The sequence below is a fragment of the Euprymna scolopes genome, chromosome 24 (genome assembly GCF_053919585.1).
Source record: "Euprymna scolopes isolate OS-2025 chromosome 24, ASM5391958v1, whole genome shotgun sequence".
NCBI classification, from domain to species: domain Eukaryota; kingdom Metazoa; phylum Mollusca; class Cephalopoda; order Sepiida; family Sepiolidae; genus Euprymna; species Euprymna scolopes.
In genome coordinates this window covers 65,921,102-65,936,919 of record NC_136505.1, presented here as the reverse complement: position 1 = coordinate 65,936,919, position 15,818 = coordinate 65,921,102, and the positions used below count along the sequence as shown (strand labels likewise).

Below are 15,818 nucleotides of genomic sequence, written 5' to 3'. Positions count from 1 at the left end.
AGCTGGACACTTCACCAGACCAGTCAAATTCTAGTCCTGAAACCCGGCAAGACCAAACAAGAATCACTAAGAAAAGACACTATAACCAAGTCAAGTCGTCTCTTGAGAAGAAAAATTATTCTTCACTGTTTCGCATACTCCAGGTATGAGAAATGGGGGAGGAAAAAACACAGTATTCGAGGCTCAAATAAAAAACTTCACCCTTACCAAAAGAAAAAAAAAACAACAACAACAACAAAAACAACCACAACTAATAACTTACTTTGAATTGTGTCACAAATACATAAATATCTCCCAAAAGATGTTAGAGAGTCAATTGAGAAGAAAGCTTTTAGTGAAGCAGTGATTAATTTTACGAAATCTAACACTGCTGAATTTGCCCAAACTCAGTGGAATAGGGAGGAAAAATTGGCATTGATTTGGTCAATGGAATACGCAAAAATAAAATACCAAAAACTCGCAGACAGTTGGAAGCAATGGCAAAGGATTTTTAAGCACCATTGCCCAAACAAGAAGGGGATTGAGAAAGAAAACTTAACATGCCAGAAATCTAATTTTCTGAGAAACAATGTCTTTTCTGGTGAGCAAATATCCCAGCTAAAGAAAGATGTCCATGAAATGGCTAAAAACAATATTTGCATAATCAGCAATCCCCTCCCTATACCCAAGATCTGCCAAACCAAACAAGTGGACACTACAACAAATTCTCACCTGACACAGCTCCCTGAGATAATGCCAACAAGTCCAAGGCTTAGATGTCTACCCAAAACAAACCAGAAATATACCTGATATGCCACTCCATCAAATAATGCAACATCTCCCCAGGAATCACTCCCAACAGACCCAATACAATTTAAACATGGGCAGACATACTAATAGTATGCCCCACTTCAACATGTGACATTTGACGCGGACCAGTTGGAACTAGAGGAAGAGCTGGCAAACAGAATAGAAATAGCTCGATGTCTAGCTGTTGAAGATCGACCCAGACTTGTAAATATTAGTATGAATAAAGCCTTCAAGGTGCTTGTTTCAAAATCAACGATGCCCTCAAAAGAATCACTCCGATTAACGCACCATTGAGTGAAATAAATCATACAACATACGGGGCAGCATGATTTATTCAATTAAAACTCTTACCCAAACACCAGGAGAGTCAAAGAGGAAACATGAAGGTTAAATCATATAACCCAGCCTAGGAAACGTAAACTCCACCAGAAAATAGACAGACTCTGAAGGGAAACTGCCCAGATATATGCATTCCTATCCTGTGAAACCCCAGGCAAAAAACTAAATAAGAAGGTGAATAAGTTGAAAACTTATTATTCCCTCCAAGACCAAGCACAGCTAAGAGCTAAGTTGGCAGAACATCAGGCTGAGATAAAAGCCTTAGCTGCACAAATAAAAAATAAAAACAAAAACTTTGAAGCAAAAAGGATAAATAAACTTTTTGCAACAAACCCAAGAATTGTCTATAGGAGCCTCATTAAAGATGAAATAAAGGTGAGCTCCCCACCAACACAAGAAGAAGTTGAAAACTTCTGGAGGCCACTCTATGAGGGCACTAAAGTACATAAAGAAAACAACTGGATAAATACCATCAAATAGGAGAACAAGGAGAAAGAAAAGATGCCAGCTCTAAAAATTAAGGAGAAGTGCTTTCCGACTCCCTGGAAGACCTCATCAGTTTGCCCTGTATTTAAGAATTCAGGTGATAAGTCATCTCCCTCTCAGTACTGACCAATAAGTCTCCTGTGTGTTATGAGTAAGTTATTGGAATCCATATTAAATAGAGAAATAGTCAACCACCTCAGCAGGAATAACCTTCTTAGTGACACACAATATGGTTTCCGCTCTGACGGTTATATCCCACAGGATTAGTGAATCTCTTGACAAAGGCTTCCTTTCTAGGGCAATTGCTTTTGACATATCAAAGGCCTTCGACAAGGTATGGCATAAGGGTCTACTTCACAAGATTTCCAGCTACTGGAAATGTTTTCTCAATCATTAAATCATTTCTCTCTGATAGGCTCATAAGAGTAGTGGTAGATGGACAAAAATCGGAGGCCTGCAATATAAATGCTGGAGTCCCTAAAGGGTCAATCCTGGCCCCAACTCTCTTCCTGATCTACATCAATGACCTCCCTAAACACATACTTAAATCATTCGTTGACATCTATGCTGATGACACGACCATCTACGGCAACACATTAAAGGCTGTAAATGACAAAGTTCTCTCTGATTCTCTCTCCTCTGATCTCGAGCGTGTGGTTCAGTGGGGAAAAATGTGGCTGGTTACCTTTAATGCATCCAAAACCAAACTCCTATCCTTACATCATCAACGCTCTGATCCCCATCTGGCATCAATTGTGATGGATGGCTCTCGTCTGGGTGAGGCCCCGTGTTTTGACAAGCTTCTGGGTTTGACCTTTACTCCTGATCTGAAATGGAACACGTACATCAAGTCTGTTGCCAAGGTCGCTGGAAAGATGGTGGGATCCTTCTACCGCTCCAGAAGATATCTCACTACTGATGCAATTCTCTATCTATATAAAAGCCAAGTACGTCCAAGGATGGAATACTGTTGCAATATCTGAGCAGGAGCTGCTAAAAACAGTCTATCCTTCCTTGACAGAGTACAAAATAGACTTCGTAGCTTAGTGGGGGATGCCCTTTTCTCTACCCTGCAACCTCTCTCCCACAGAAGAGACGTTGCGAGCCTATCCTTGTTTTATCGTTATTTCCATGGCAGATGCTCGTCTGAACTCCAACTCTGGCCCCCCCGCCAATCTTTCACGAAAAACACCCGTCTAGCTGAATCCACTGTGAAAAATTTCCCCCACTCTATATCTGTGCCTAAATCAAAACGCGGATTCCATGAACAAAGCTTCTTTCTTAGAACTGCACGCCTGTGGAACTCTGTTCCGTCTGCCTGCTTCCCACCGGACTACAACTTGGATGTCTTCAAGTCCAATGTTAACAAATTCCTAATGCACCGCCCCCTTAAGTAAACACTTCATTAAATCTCCACACTAACGTAATGTACTTGCAATAACCCTTATCCTTGAGTGGCTTCCGGGCCTTGATAAGTTGTGATCAGTGTAAAAAAAAAAAAAATTACCAAGGAGGCTGTCTTGAGGAAGGTAGCCCAATGCAGCAATTTCAAGACCCCAGGAATAGACCAAATACCAAATTTCTGGTTGAAAAACTGAGCGCAATTCATCATCACTATGCCAAGGCATTCAATAGAATCATCAGTGGAGATGAAGAGCCAACTGAGTGGCTTACTGTAGGCAGTACATCACTTATTCCTAAAAATGAGGACACCCACATGGCTAGCAAATATAGACCAATCTGCTGCCTCACAGCAACTTACAAGCTCCTAACAGGGATAATCGCTGATGCAACATACAACCATCTGATTGCTGGTGATTACATTGAAAGTGAGCAGAGGAGGTGCACGAGAAAAAAGCTAGGCACAAAAGACCAACTCCTTGTAAACAGAACCATATTAGAAGACTGCAAAGAAATTTGTCAATGGCCTGGATTGATTACAAAAAGGCCTTTGAGAGTATACCTCATTCCTGGATACTACGCTGTTTGGAGTTGTACAATGTGCACACTGCTATTACATCATTCCTTCAAAAACAAATGGCCAGATGGTGCACCTCAATTACATTACAGCACACGGAAGGAAGGATACAGACCCCAAACATAAAGATCAAGCGAAGAATATTCCAGGGAGACAGCCTCTCACCGCTACTTTTTTGTATCACAATGGATCCATTAAGTAAGCTACTTAAGCGATCCAATGCTGGATACAATCTCAGCATGGGCAGAAAGAAGGAAGAAAATAAAAGAGTAAACCATCTACTCTTTATGGACGATTTGAAACTCTATGCAGAATCCGAGAAAAAACTTATCTCTCTGATAGGCATTGTTAAAAATTATACAGAGGACATCTGCATGGAGTTTGGATTCGACAAATGCGCTAGTGCACCATAAAGAAAGGAAGAAAGACATCCCTAGAACATCTTAATCTTGACAATGGCTCTATTGAAGACCTTGAAGAGGATGCTGTCTATAAATACCTGGGAGTGGAGGAGAATGAGACACTTGAACAAGGAAAGATGAGAGAAAAAGTGCAGGGAGAATACTTCAAGCGACTTAAAAAAATCTCTCATCAAAACTATCACCAAAAAACAAAATTACTGCCATCAATCAATTGGCAATACCCGTTGTCTATTATGGATTTGGCATAATCAATTGGCCACAAAACTGCATCAATAGCCTTGACGTAAAAACTCGGAAAATGCTGGCCCTTCATAAAGTCATTTACAAACATCAGTGCATGGACAGGCTGTACTTACCACGGAGAGAAGGTGGTTTAGGCTTCACTGAAATAAACCACGCATACCGAGCTTCAGTGGTAAGCATGGGCCAATATATCAAATGTTCTGACCCCAAAATAAAAATGGTGAATGAACACTACACCAAATGTTTGCCCCAGCAGATGGTTTTGTTTGGGCAAGTTAGCTCTACCCGCATCCTCTGTAAAAATCTTTGAAACCGTATTTTGTAGGTGAGCTGGGAGAGTCTGTCATTGTCTTAGTTGCGAGCCGTTGAACATGCAGCAGAAGTTCAATATATTTTTAAAGATAAGCATTTGTTCCTTGGACACTATACTCAAGAATGAGAGGCATAAGAGTTATGTATAGGGGACGACGGTGACTGTTTTGTTATGTTTCATGAATAAAAATTACAAACAGATAAACATGTATATTTAACATCTTATTACTGTATAAAATTGTATTTTTTTTACTGCAGATAGTAAAACGAATCTATAATCTAATATTAGTTCCCGTAAAGTCTGCCACATTCTGGCAAATATCGCATCGATGCAGTGTAGCATGCGTGTTATGTTTTACAAGTTCTCCCACCAAATGTTATCCGACTTACTTTACTTATACTTCTTCAACATAAATACCATCAACCCACCTGACTACCAACAACCCTCCATCTCACTCATTCATTGCAGAAGTCCATAGATGTAGCAGGATTTTCTAATCTAATAGATTATTTCCTATGACGGTGTGCCTTTGCACTTCCCTTCATCCTTCCAGTTTCTTATGTATCCAGTTTCCAATATGCAGAAATTTATTAAGCTGATGCAAAAATAATGTCGTTTTTGACGTACATATATCTGATAAAAAAACAACTTTAATTTTGCACCAACTTAATATATGTGAATTGAACAAGAATTTTGCTACCCAATGTCATATCCAAGTTGTCCCTATAAATCTGCCTCTTATCACAGTAGCACCTCATGATTTAGTGGGAATAGGCCTTCTTTTGATGGGAACACAGTTAAAAAGTAAAAAGAAGCAAACAAACAGACAACTGCGTTTCAAAATTTAGCAAGAAACACAAAGAAAATGCGATTTCAAAATCCAGCATGACAAACCAAAGCAAATGCTATTTTAAAATTTAGCGTGAAAAACCAAGGAAAATTCTATTTTCAGATTTAGCAGGCAATATCAAAGAAAATGCAATTTGAAAATTCAGCGTGATACACAAAAATCCATTTTTAAATTAAGCGTGACAGATCAAAGAAAATTTTATCTTGGTATTAATCGAAATTCATCAAAGAAATATTATATCTAAATTCAGCATGTCTGACCAAACAAAAGTTTTTAAAGTTAAACTAATGTTAAGTAAAACTAATGAAATCGTTATTTTAAAATTTTGCATGATGAAACAACAAAATTGGTTTTTGATTTAGCTTGGTAGACCACAGAAAATATATCGAAATTAAGCAAGACAAATCAACTAATGCCTGACCAAAGAAAATGCCATTTAAAAATTAAATGCGAGAAACCCCCTCAAAAACCCTCTCAAAAATAAACCGTTATAAACTAAAAGATGCAATCTAAAACTAAGAGAGACAAACCAAAGAAAATGCGATTGCAGAATTAAACATCATTGATCATGGATTAATAAGCCACCGATGGACACAACTTTTTATAGACATGCTCAGTCGCAACTACAATATTTCAAATTTTGAAACAAAAACTACTGTGAAGTAATAGCACTTACCCAACTCGTCCAAAAACAATGAAGCGAAATAGTGAAGGGGAAAATTGTATTCGTCCGTGTAAAATAATAAAGAAATGTATTTTGACAGTAGAAAATCATTTCTTTCGGTTGACTGAAGATTCTGTACATAAGTCGTTAATGTCTCGTTGGCCAAATACGTTTCCTTTTTTCCCTTGTCTGGTCTGAGCCAAGTGATTCTATGTACTTTCTTATAATAAGCTCGTCTGGTTTGCTATGATTGTCTCTGGGCGCAATATTCTCTCTAGCAATGAGTCTTTCTGGTTAGAATACTTGGTCTGCACGTCCGATGTACTTTCTTACGTATTGTCTGATTGTATTTCAACCGATGTTATATGATTCATGATAACCAATTTGTCGTACTTAAGTACATTGTATCCAGATTATGTATACTAATAATTAGCATGTAAATTCCAACGAATTTATTTTGAAATTCGGCGAGTAAAAATATTAATAAGGACTTGATCTTTGGAATTAGTGATACCATTATTTGCTTTTATATTGTACATTTTTGGTAAATTGTATCGATATATATTAGTGTTGGGACGATTATCAGAAAATCGGAACTTTTGGGGATATCGGAATTGGAAAAAATTGAGCCGATTTTCCGATCCCAAAACCGATTCTTTTATTTGTATTTTTTATTTGATTTTGTTTAAAACAAAATTTAATGTGGAAATAATAAATATTTATTGATTTTAAAACTAAAATCTAAAGATTATTCTCCGTTTGAAAAAAAATACATGCACTTTTAACGCGTGTTTTTACGGTAATCAGGGAAAATAATAATTATATATTGAATTATTTAGAGATTCATGAAGAATCCGAATCTGAAACGATAATTTAGTAAAAAAAAAAAATCGATAATTGAATCAGAATACGGAAAAATATTGAAATCGTCCCGTTACTAATATATATGCCCGGTCACAAAATACGCTTAAATATACTATTTTGATTAATGGAGATTCCGTATTATTATTATTATTATTATTATTATTATTAGTGTTGTTGTTATTATTATTTTATTATTATTGTTATTGTTGTTGTTGCTTTTATATAGATAGAGAATTGCATCAGTAGTGAGATATCTTCTGGAGCGGTAGAAGGATCCTACCATTTTCCCAGCGACCTTGCCAACTGACTTGATGTACGTGTTCCATTTTAGATCAGGAGTAAAGGTCAAACCCAGAAGTTTATCAAAACATGGGGCCTCCCCTAGACGATAGCCATCCATTACAATTGATGCCAGATGGGGATCAGAGCGTTGATGATGTAAAGATGGGAGATTGGTTTTAGATGCATTAAAAGTAACCAACCACCCCCTGCCCCACTGTACCCCGCGCTCAAAATCAGAGGAGAGAGAATCAGAGAGAACTTTGTCATTTACGGCCGATGATGTGTTGCCATAGATGGTCGTGTCATCAGCATAGATGTCAACGAATGATTTAAGTATGTGTTTTCGGAGATCATTGATGTAGATCAGGAAGAGAGTTTGGCCCAGGATCGACCCCTGAGGGACTCCAGCATTAACACTGAGGGCCTCTGATTTCTGCACAGCAACTACTAATCTTATGAGCCTATCAGAGAGAAATGATTTAATGATTGAGAAAACATTTCCAGTTATACCATAGCTGGAAATCTTGTGAAGTAGGCCTTTATGCCATACCTTATTGAAGGCCTTTGATATGTCAAGAGCAATTGCCCTAGAAAGGAAGCCTTTGTAAAGAGATTTACTAATCCTATGAGATTTCACCATTAGCACATCTGCTGTAGATCTCGCAGAACGGAAACCATATTGCATGTCACTAAGAAGTTTTTTTTCTGCTGATGTGGTCGACTACTTCTCTATTTAATATGGATTCCAGCCACTTACTCTTGTTGTTGTTGTTGTTATTATTATCATTATTATTATTACTGTTATTATTGTTATTATTATTATTATTATTATTATTATTATTATTATTATTATCATTATTATTATTATAATTATTATTATTGTTGTTGTTGTTGTTGTTGTTGGTGGTGGTGGTGTTTTTGTTGTTGTTATTATTATTGTTATTGATATTATTATAATTATTATAATCATTATCATTACCATTATCATTGTTATTATTAATATTATTGTTATTTTAATAATTATCATTGTTATTATTATTATTATTATTGTTATTATTATTATCTTTATTATTATTATTGTTATTATTATCAGTATCATTATCATTATCATTATTATTACTGTTATTATCATTATTATTATAATTATTATAATCATTATCATCTTTATTATTATTATCATTATTATTATCATTATTATCTTTATTAATATCATTATTATTATTATCATTATTATCATTATCTTCATTATTATTATCATTATTATTATCTTTATTATTATCATTATTATTATCTTTATTATTATCATTATTACTATCATTATTATCTTTATTATTATCATTATCATCATTATTATTATCTTTATTATTACATTATTATTATCATTATTATTATCATAATCATTATTATTATCATTATTATCATTATTATTTTATTATCTTTTTTATTAATGTTATCTTTATTATTATTAATATCTTTATTATTATTATCTTTATCATTATTATTATCATTATTATTATTATCTTTATTATTATTATCATTATTATTATCATTATTATTATCACTATTAATATTATTATTATCATTATTATTATTATTATTATTATTATTATTATTATTATTATTATTATTATTAAACCCAGTATATAGTAATGATTAAAAAGTAAAAAACACAAATGATTCGAACACCAGAATCGGAACCAAAACGTTTAGCTTACGATTTACTTTTTCCTTTGACGTTAATGCCTAAGCTATATATGATTGCTGCAAAGCAAACATCTATAGCTCAGGCATTAACGTCAAAAGGAAACACCAAGAATCAATAGCTATTGCGTGACGCATGCATATTCACTTGGCAAATCCTATTTTTTTTTATTTTAACACTTTTCCACCGATTTTCCCTGGCTAAAACCCAAATATAAAGTTTTGCATCAGTTCGAATACCTTATATATGTGGTTTTATGTCTGTAGACCAGAAAACTGTGAGAGGAGTTTTTAAACAAATATATATACGCATACAAAAATATATAGAGAAAGATGTTTGTGTTTGCCATAAAGATTTTACGCAAATTTTACGCAAGTATAAACCGTGTAGAATATCTGAATGAATATAATTACACGTAATAGATAACTAAAGATGATCATTCAATAAGAAAACTGCTCTGAAATAAAATCGAGTGTGGTTAATGCCATTTCGTGGCACTGGCGAGCATGTTTGGGCAAATCGCTTACCTTTAGCTGTTGTTCACTGTCATATAGTGGCGGACATTTTCATCCGTGGTAGTCATTAGTCTTTTATAGTAGTTATTGTCACTTCATGACATGGCCGCTGATTGGTGTACCGTGCTACGATGTTTCAATTAAATGTAACTGCATACGTTATAATAAAAATAATTATAATTATAGTTATAATAATAAAAAATATTCTTAATTATTAAGAATATTACTAGCAATCGTAACGATAATAATAATGATTATAATATTAAAAATAATATAAATAGTGTAAAAATACGAATAAATCCTAGAGATCTGACTGTGTTTTTTTAATTATTATTCTATTATTACAAATTATTGCTAATAGGTGTAAACCTTGGTTTGATGTAAATAGGTGTAAAACTGGGTTTGATGTAAAAATTGTCCGGTTAGCGAATTGGACTTCGTTTGAAAGAAAAAATCAGACTGGCAGAAAATTAATATATGAAACTTTAACATGGCTTTCAGCGATTGTAAACAAATGTAACCGGAATTGTTGGCATATGCTTCTTATTTGTCGAGTACTGATGAAAACACTAAATAACAGATGTAGTATCATCAACACTAATAATAATAATAATAATAATAATAATAATAATAGTAATAAAATATAAATAAAAACAAAAACGGAACGACCAAACCCAACAGAAACAAAACTCTGTTGGAGTAAGATATGGGAAGAACGACAGGACTATAGCAGAAATGCCGAATGGCTGAAGGACATGAAAGAAGAGTTACAACAAATCGAAGAAGGAACAGGAAACCATAAAGAAAACCATAGGAAAAATGGCAAACTGGAGAGCACCAGGACACGATGGGATACATATATACAGGTTCAAAATAATTTACTACTCTACACGAAAGACTAGCTCAAAACATGAAAAGATGTATACAGGAAACAAACGTACCAGCTTGAATGATAAAAGGCAGAACTACGTTGATACAGAAGGACACAAAGAAAGGAACCGCCCTCAGCAACTATAGGCCGATCACGTGTTTACCCACTATGTAGAAAATACTGACAGCACGACTGAGGGAACAAATCTACCACTACCTGAATAATCGTCGACTTCTCCTCGAGGAACACATGATCTGCTATATATAAATCAAAAGATCCTAAAGGAGAAAAAGAATAAGAAAAAATTTAGTCATGGTATAGATCGACTACAAAAACGCGTAAGACAGAATCCCTCAAGCATGGATAATAGAATGCTTAAAAATGTATAAAATACCAAGCAGGATCATCACCGTGATTGAAATGCGATGGGAACATAGAGACTGGAATTGACAGCTTATGGACAACACATAACAGAAATTAACATACAAGACCATGAACATGAAGACCAATGGTAGCCGCCAGGGAGAAATCAATGCTAAGCGGTTGTTGCGATAACGCAAATTCTTTTGCAACGGTTATCGAAAAAGGTGAAGAGTACTGAAAGTCTGGGGAGATTTGTTGTCACTCAGCATCCAGGAAAAAGCACAAATTGTTCTCAAAAAGCAATCTTTGATGATGGCTTGTGTGACTACTCCTAGTAAGTTAATAATGTAAATGTAACGTGAATCATTGAAGAGCAGTCCTGTGAAAGAAGAAAACGTTCATGGCTGCCAGTGATCAAAACTGTACACCGGGAACTTTCTGTGACAATTGTAAATACACCCAAAATTCATTAATTGTAAACGCCTAAATATAACATTAACTGCTAATTATCACCCACTGGAGGCCGATACTGCTTATGACCGATACTGTACGCCGGGAATCAATAGTTACAGTTGTACTGACAGTCAAGGTTCACCAGGATATGCATCTACATAGCAGTAACTGCCAGTAATCATCAATCACAATTTATAAGGGATTTTTTTTAGCAGTAGAAGGTTTATTTACATATACTTAGTTGGTTGGTTGGTTGTTTTTGTTTTATGGCATATCAACCCTTTTCAGGTTATTTAATGCCAAATCCAAAGATTTTGAAGAAAATTTTTTTAATAGAATATATTTGTTGTTTTCAAGTCGGTTTCTATTTAACCCATAGTTGGGACCCTAACACGTACTACCACTCTCGGTCAGAGTGGACCTGGGAGCAATGGCAATTAAAGGGTGGCTCCACACTCCCCAAAGCCCACAAGCTGGGGCCTCACCACTGGATATAGTTTAAGGTCATATCCAGGACCCGTATATTTAGTTTAGGTGCAGTGTTCTTGTAATATTCTGCCCTATTAGACTGTCCGTTTTAAAAAGAAAATATTACATTGTTAAAACTCTGTGTTCCTTTTGATGTAGTCACAAAATATTTAACTTAAATCGAAGATTGATAATTTATATTATTTGGCTTATTCGAACTACTGTTCTATTCTCGAGTGTTTTGGCCAATGTAACACCCGATCCTCTTCGGGTATATTTTGTTGAACTCGGTAATTTTTATCAGCTGTGACCGACTAGAAGTCTTCAACAATTCCTTGCACAAATACACTTGGTATAAAGGAAGAATTAGTAGGTAAAATTCAGCTACAACTAAGCGTTACTTTGTAAAACCAAGTTTACTTTAGTTGCAGTGTCTTTGTAATATTCTACTTTATTAGACTGCCTGCTTTAAAAAGAAAATATTACATTGTTAAAAGCTGTATTGTTTTTCATATAGTCACAAAATATTCAACTAAAATAGAAAATTGATAATTTGTGTTATTTGGATTATTCAGTTAAAACTGAGTTTTACCTAGTAATTTTATTCAAAATCAATGTTTCATATTTCAGAGTACCAGCGCTACGTGACACACACCGACATTTAAATTGAAATAGACGAAACATTGGAACGGAATCCTATCTACGCAGCGAGAATATGTCTCGATCAAAAAGAATCAAAACAAAAAATAAAATAATAAAAATAATCTGGAAATCATTTCTAAAAAAAAAAAATAAACTGGAGGTCATTTCTATTAATTCAGCAATTTTCTTGTATGTGTGTGCGTTCGTTTTGCTAACATGCCGAGAATAAAGCATGATGATATACGCAAATATATCCGTCCCGCAAACAATTATAGGGAGACTCTACTGGAGGTTAAAGGTTCAATCATCAATGCGGCCGACACAAAGAATACAATTAAAAATTACTGAAGAATTATAGCCGATCATGGCTGGTATAACTAGAGCATGCTATCTCCGTGGATTAAATAAGGCGTTCTGTTCAAAATTCCGTGCAGACTTCTGAGAAAGACAGAATGATTCCTGAGTTAGTAAGATACACCTGAAAAATGTCGAATAGTTGTACTCTGAATTATCCAAATAAAACGCAACAGTGTTGCAAAGATAGTAAATACGTTTTTAATGAAATAAACGCCTACTCTTAATTCGAGTTTATCACACAATTATAGTTTCGTTAACACATAATAACTATAAATAATATTACTGTAAAGCGTTCCAGTTAAGGTTAGCATTTTATAAATGATATTCGTACAGCGACAGCATAACTTGTGGGTTATCGTCTGTATATGAGAATAATGAGAATGTTCCGATAAACATCCGTACTCAAACACTTTGTTTCTGAGCTTTAGAATTGAAACGAATATTGATTAACATTTATTGTTGTAGACATCTAATATATATAGTGTATGTGAAAGCATCTAATATACTAAGTGTATGTGGAAGTAAAACTGTTAATTCTACACTATTCCAATGCTTGATAATACCATATACATCCACAAAAATCCTACACTAAAAAAAGCTGTGACACTGGGAGAAACATCGGAATGTTGTAATCGCAGGGATTCATTTGATAATTAATATGAGAGATCTGGTCGGCATCCTGCGAATTTTGGCCCTTCTTATTTCAGGTAATATATATATATATATATATATATATATATATATATATATATATATATATATATATATATATATATATATATATACTAGCGACGGGACGATTCAAATATTTTTCCCGAATCCGATACAATTACCGATTCCGTACAAAATTATCGATTCCAATACACTTAGCGATTTCGATTCTTTATGAATATCTAAATATTTAAAAATAGAGTTGTCATTTATTCCAGATTACCGTCAAAATAGAGGTTAAATTTGCAGATTTTTTCTCTCGCATAAAAATACGCGTGTGGGAGGATGATCTATTGATTTTAGCTTTACTTATAGTTAAAAATCAATAAATATTTATTGTTTTATCATTAATACTAGCAGTGGAAGATTTTGCTTTTAAATAAAATGAAATAATACGACCATTAAAAGAATCGTTTATGGCATTGGAAAATAGGCACATTTTCCGATTTTGATACCCCCCAAAATTCCGATTTTTCCAATTCCGATTCCGATTAATCCCCTCAACACTAATATATACACCACAGTATATATATATATATATATATATATATATATATATATATATATATATATATATATATATGTGTGTTGTTTTGAAAAAAGAAAAACCGAATGAAATTATGAAATAATCAAAATTTCGTCCCTATTTCAGAGGACACCTTCAGGATATTAAAAGGAAAAATGCAAAAGAAGAAAATGATCATAGATCATACGAAAATGAAAAGAAAACAGTGTCAGAATCCTATCCATATCGGGAAGGAAAACATATGTGCGTGTATGTGTAGCCCATTTCATAATTTCATTCGGTTTTTCTTTTTTCAAAACAACATAACGTCAACCATCGCTGGTATTTTTTTTTTTATTATATATGAGGTTACGTTAAGCTTTTAAACTTTTGCATATATGTACAGCCAGGAAAACAGGTAGCAGAAAGAGAATTCCAAAGTCTAGCTGCTCATGGGAAGAAAATATTAGAGTAGAAAGCTTACTGGCATTTAAGGAGCTCAACAGTGAAGGGGTGTGATTTTTGTTTTTGCTAAGCTGGTTTTTTTGTGGATATGTACATCGAAGGGACACGTGCAACGAGTTCGTCAGATCATATTCCATTAAAATAATTGTAAAGCAGGCACAGGAATGAAACATTGCAGCGATGGGACAGGGATTGGAGCTTAGTTGCCAAAGTGGGACCTATTAGATTGAAGACTCTTTTTTTGGACCCTATCCAAGAGCGAGAGAGAGAGAGAGAGAGAAACAGAGAGACAGAGAGAGAAAGAGACTAGTGATAGATGCATCAACTCAGATGTCGCAACAATACTCCATGCATGGGCCCATGGTGGCTTTGTAGGATACTCTCAGGTGTGAGTAGTCGTCTAGCACGATAGAGGGAACCCACTTATTTGCAGCAGCCCTCGTAATCTCCTCAATGTATTTGTTCCAGTTAATATTGCCTGTGAATTTAAAGTAATAATTCTCAGGTAGGGTATTATTTATCATGGATATCGGTGGTTGGAAAGGCTTCTTGTAATTGATAAATGAGAGCAGCTTAATCTTACTAGCGTTAAATGTTACCATCCATTTACAGCCCCATTCCTGGATGGCCATTTTCTAAGGATTCTGCCATTGTCTTATATTTGCGTACACCCGTTCTTCCCTCGTGCATGTTATAGACGTTGAATCATCAATAAATATACCCCTCTCGGACACAATATTATTATCTTCAATGAATATCAAGAATAATAGTGGTCTAAGGATCGACTCTTAAGGCACTCCCGCATTAATGTTATGCTGTTTGGATGTACGTCCCTCAATGACAACCTGGATGGTCCTATTGTCTAAGAAGGATCTAATCATATTTAGTATTCGTTCAGTTATACAGTACGAGTTAATTTTCATTAGCAGCCCTTCGTGTCAGATTTTGTCAAAGACCTTGAATATATCAAGGGCTACAGCCATGGCTTCGTCCGCCTTATCCAGTGCATAATATATGCGTTTAGATATGGTTGTTAAAATATTTGCAGTAGAACGAAATTCTACACTGTTTGTTAGAGATAAGATTCGCTTTTGCAAGGTGGTGGACTATTGTTGGATTGATTAAGATCTCAAAAATTTTAGCGAAGAGAGGGAAGAGATTGAGAGAGCGATAATTGAGAGAGTCAGTCATTTCACCAGAATTCTTGTACACTGGTACCACATAGACCATCTTCCATCTATTAGGGAAGCAAGATGCAGCAAGGCTTTTGTTGTATGTTTTGTAAAGTACGGGGACTAGCTCAGCTGGGCATTTCTTAACTAGTATAGCAGGGCTGAAATCAGGCCCGCACGCACTGGAGGTATCTAAGTTTTTTTTTAATGATATGGCGGAAACGAGAAAGAGTGATTTTCAGATCAAGTGTGGCTTCAGTCTGCATAGAGAAATTTTGGAGGGAGTTGTTTGTTGATTTTAACGTGCAGCTAGAGGCGAATCGCCGGGCAAGTAGTTCCGCCTTTTCAGTTTCCGTGCACGTGA

General features: G+C 34.8%; 1 long non-coding RNA gene across 6 annotated transcripts in view; it reads right to left on the bottom strand.

The window, feature by feature from the left end:
* The window catches only part of LOC145246755 (uncharacterized), an 86,897-nt gene that overhangs the window by 26,376 nt on the left and 44,703 nt on the right, over window positions 1-15,818 (bottom strand). Inside the window, exon 1 of one of the 6 annotated variants that reach the window (XR_013863166.1) lies at window positions 9,460-9,581. The exons of the other annotated variants lie outside the window; for them this stretch is intronic. This is a non-coding gene — a long non-coding RNA (uncharacterized LOC145246755). Of the gene's footprint in view, window positions 1-9,459; window positions 9,582-15,818 lie in introns of those variants that run through there. 6 annotated transcript variants of the gene reach the window in all.